This window comes from Meriones unguiculatus, chromosome X, assembly GCF_030254825.1.
Source record: "Meriones unguiculatus strain TT.TT164.6M chromosome X, Bangor_MerUng_6.1, whole genome shotgun sequence".
Classification (NCBI taxonomy): Eukaryota; Metazoa; Chordata; class Mammalia; order Rodentia; family Muridae; genus Meriones; species Meriones unguiculatus.
In genome coordinates this window covers 145304850-145309611 of record NC_083369.1, presented here as the reverse complement: position 1 = coordinate 145309611, position 4762 = coordinate 145304850, and the positions used below count along the sequence as shown (strand labels likewise).

The 4762-nt window shown below is 43.9% G+C and overlaps 1 non-coding gene across 1 annotated transcript; it reads right to left on the bottom strand.

Moving 5' to 3' along the window:
- Positions 1-4038: 4038 nt before the first annotated feature.
- LOC132650260 (small nucleolar RNA SNORA17) lies at positions 4039-4168 on the bottom strand. The gene has a single exon (XR_009588637.1). It is a non-coding gene; the product is annotated as a small nucleolar RNA SNORA17 (small nucleolar RNA).
- Positions 4169-4762: the final 594 nt, after the last annotated feature.

Below are 4762 nucleotides of genomic sequence, written 5' to 3'. Positions count from 1 at the left end.
GGAGGACCTCCCCTATCCGTGGACTTGGGTAAGGACATAGGAGGAGATGAGGGAGGGAGGGTGGGATTGGGAGGGGAAAAGGTAGGGGGCTACAGCTGGGATACAAAGTGAATAAACTGTAATTAATCTAAAAATAACAAATTAATTAAAAATAGCTTTTTCAAGCATTTTAATATTATGGACATACTATTCTTTAACTTCACATGTATAGAGATTTTGTATATCACATATCATGGAAATATCAATATTGGCAGCACATGGTATTCGGTCATAGATATTTACAGAAACAATACAGAAAATGCTCTAGAGATGAAAGAACTGTATAGATAAAATTTTAGTCCTCCTGTCTCTGTATGAACTCAGTGGCTGGCTCTTTGATCATCTCCCACTGATGGGGGAGCAGCCTTACCCAGCCACAAAGAAGGACAATGCAGCTAGTCCTGATGAGACCTGATAGGCTAGGGTCAGAGGGAAGTGGAGGAGGACCTCCCCTATCAGTGGACTTTAAGAGGGGCATGGGAGGAGATGAGGGAGGCAGAGTAGGATTGGAAGTGAATGAATGAGAGGGCTACAGCTGGGATATAAAGTGAATAAACTATAAATAATATAAAAAATTTAAAAAAAATAAAATTTCAGAGGCCCTCTGTGGGAAGCTCCTAACTTGTTTCCTGTTTTTTTCTTTTTCTGATGTTCATCCTCTTTGCCTTTCTGAATGGGGATTGAACATTTTAGCCAGAGTCCTCCCTCTAAATTAGTTTCTTTAGGTGTAGAGATTATAGTAGGTTTATCTTATATTATATGTCTATATGAGTGAGTATATACCATGTGCATCTTTCTGCTTCTGGAATAGCTCACTAAGGATGATCTTTTCCAGATACCACCATTTACCTGAAAATTTCATGATTTTCTTGTTTTTCATTGCTGAGTAATATTCCATTGTGTAGATGTATCACAATTTCTGTATCCATTCTTCATTTGAGCGGCATTTTGGTTTTTTTCCTGCTCTGGCTATTACAAATAAAGCTGCTACAAATGTCCTTATTGTGTACTTGAGCCTCTTTTGGATAAATTCCTAGGAGTGTATGTATAGCTGGATCTTGAGGAAGCACTATTCTTAGTTCTCTGAGAAAGCACCAGATTGATTTCCAGAGTGGTTGTACAAGTTTACATTACCACCAGCAGTGGAGGAGGGTTTCCCTTTCTCTACAACTTCTCCAGTTTGTGTTGTCACTTGAGTTTTTCATCTTGGTCATTCTGATGGGTGTAAGGTGAAATCTCAGGGTGGTTTTGATTTGCATTTCCTTAATGGCTAATGAGGTTGAGCATTTCTTTAAGTGTTTCTCTGCCATTCGATATTCCTCTACAGAGAGTTCTCTGATTAGCTCTGTTCCCCATTTTTTAATTGGATTACTTGGTTTGCTGCTTTTTAGCTTCTTTAGTTGTTTATATATACTGGATATTAGTCGTCTGTCAGAAAAAGGGTTGGTGAAGATTCTTTCCCAGTCTGTAGGCAGTCGTTTTGTTTTGATGACGGTGTCCTTTGCTTACAGAAGCTTTTCAGTTTCATGAGGTCCCATTTATTGACTGTTGCTCTTAGAGCCTGTGCTGTTGGTGTTCTGTTCAGGAAGTTGTCTCCTGTACCAATGAGTTCTAGGATATTCCCCACTTTTTCTTCTAACCGATTTAATGTATCTGTTTTTTTGTTGAGGTCTTTGATCCACTTGGACTTTAGTTTTGTGCAGGGTGATAATTATGGATCTATTTGCATTTTTCTACATGTAGACATCCAGTTAGACCAGCACCATTTGTTGAAGATGCTATCTTTTTTCCATTGTATGGTTTTGGCATCTTTGTCAAAGATCAGGTGTCCATAAGTGTGTGGGTTTATTTCTGGGTCCTCTGTTCGGTTCCATTGATCCACCCTTCTGTTTCTATGCCAGTACAATGCAGTTTTTATAACTGTTGCTCTATAGTACAGCTTAAGATCAGGGATGGAGATATCTCCAGAAGATCTTTTATTGTAGAGGAGCAATTGTTCATTTCAATGACTCTGTGGTCTGGTATGAGGCCTCTGGCTTCTTCTACTCTATCAATACTGCAACCTCACTGGGACTCTTCTTGGATATCCTGTTGTTGACATGTGTTGTGGAGATACTTTAGTTTGGATATGTAGTACTGGCCACTTTCTGCACTCCAGCAGTTCATTGATAGGGTAGATATTGGGGGTGGGCCAATTCAAATACCTGGATCTAGTTCTTAGAGGTATCTGAGCTAGTTGGCCCACCAACTCTCCCATTCTCAGCTCACATGCAACCCCTGCAACCAGAGCCAGCTCTACTATGCTGCCCAAGTGATGTGTGGGGCCCACTTTCCTGTGTTGCAGCCTATTAGTGACACGGCCAGTTCTCCCATTTTCATGACCCCAGGTGGGGCCAGCTATCCCACCTGCCGTAGGTGGTGAGGGACAAGGGAGGATATCTCTCCCTAATCTGTGCCACCACACAGCAGACAAGAGGCAGGGCCAGCTCTCCCATGCTCACACTCACAGGGTTGGCTCATGTGCAACCCTGACATTCATGGCTAGCTCTGCTGTGCTGCCCAGGTGAGGTGTAGAACCAACTCTTCCAAGTGCTGCAGCAGTGAGGGCCAGGGACAGACCTCCTGCTCTCATTATCCCAAGGTCAGGTCTCCCACCTGTTGTAGGTGGCAAGGGGAAAGGATAGAAGAGGGTACCTCTCCCTCACCCATGCAGCCACCCATAAAATCACATGGTAGAGAAGGTGCAGAGCCAGCTGTCCCACACTCACCCCTGGGGCTGGCTCATCTATGCCTCTGCCATTAGAGTCATCTCTACTGTGCTGCTCAGGTGACGTGCAGGGCCTGCTTTCCCATGCGCTGCAGCAGGTGAAGGGCAGGGTCAGCTCTCTTGCTTTCATGACCTTATTAGGACCTCTCCCTCTCACCACTGGTAGTGAGGGCAAAAGCAAGTGGAGTGAATCCTTTCCTTGCCTATGCCACTGCACAGCAAACAAGAGTCAGGGGCAGCATTTCCATGCTCACACCCTCAGGTGGCCTTACCTGTAATCTTCACGTCCAGGACCAGCTTTTCTATAACTACCAAGGCAAGATACATGGCCTGCTTTTCCCAAGTTCTGTAGTAGGTAAAAAGCAGGCCTGGTTCTTCCTCTCTGATGACCTTGGGGCCAGCAATCTTGCCTACCAAAAGTGTCAAGGGGCAAGAGGGGAACATCTCACTCTCACCGATGTCACTGCATGGAGGAAAAATGGCAGGGCCATCTCTTCCATACTCAAACCCTTCTGGACAGCTCACCCATACCCTCATCACCAGGATTACCTCTACTGTGCTGCCCAGGAGAGGTATAAGGCCTGCTCTCCTGAATGCTGTAGCTGGTGAGGGATAGGGACAGCTCTCCTGTTCTCATGACCTCAGGGCCAAGTCTCTCACATGCCAGAGGTGGTAGGGGTAGAGGAAGGAGGGTATCTCTCCTTTATCCATGCCACCACGCTGAGATGAGTGGCAGAGACAGCTCTCCAGGCTCAAATACTTTGGGCCAGCTCACCCACAGCTCCTACAATGTGTGGGTTCCACTCTCCTTAGTATGGTAGTTTGCTAGGGTCAGGGTCAGCTCTCCTGCTCTCATGTCCCAGGACCAGCTCTCCACAATGCCAAGGTGAGGAGTAGGGACAGTTCTGCACAGCCCTATGATATCAGCATGTCCCCAAGAGGCAGCATAGTTCAGAAATATATGCCTGGAATGTGGTGGTAACAGACTCCTGCTGCTGCAGGCCCACAGACACAGATGTGAGCCCTGGTGGGAGCACAGACCAGGACTCTACCATGGTTCCAGACAGTATCAAGAGCTGTTCACACCAGGCTGTTCCTCACTACCCTCAAGTCTCCAGTTCTGCCTCTTTTCATTGTGTTCACTTCCTTCTGTTTCTCTTTCTCTTCCATTTATCTACCACTTACTAGCTCCTCTTAGTGATGCATGCAGTCTCTTAGTGTCTGAGGTTGTCTAAGGAATGGTATTATGAGTTTCTGTTCTGAGCTCTGAACACTGAGCATAGACATAGCCTCGCTCCTCTCCGCCATCCAATGATGTACACATGACACAGCAGCAACACCTGCAATGCCTCTATAGGCAGGAAGGTCAAAGTACTTTTATTTGCTGATGATATGATTGTATACATAAGTGACCATATATACTTTACCAGCTAACTCTTATAGTTGAAAAACACTTTCGATAAACCGGATAGAAATTAATACATGACAATCAGTAGCTCTCCTATACACAACAAATGGCAAATCGACTGAGGGGAAAGATGAAGAAAATAGTGCCTTTATGATAGGCTCAAAAATATCTTGGTGTAACTCTAAGTAAGCAAGTGAAAGGCTTGTATAATATAACCTTTAAACACTGAAGAAATAAAATGAAGGATATATCAGAAGATGAAAAGACTTTTTCACTCTCATGAAATTATTTTGTGAAAATAGCCATCTTGTAAAGAGTAATCTACACTTTCAGTGGAAAGTTCATCAAAATTACAACACAATTCCTCACAGAAATTGAAAAAAAAAACCTTTTAGCTTCATATGGAAACACACACACACACACACACACACACACACACACACACAGAGTAGCTAAAATAATCCTGGAAAATAAAAAAAAAATTCTGGAGATATAGCCACCCTGGACATTGAGTTGTATTACAGAGCTATAATAATAAAAAACCAGCA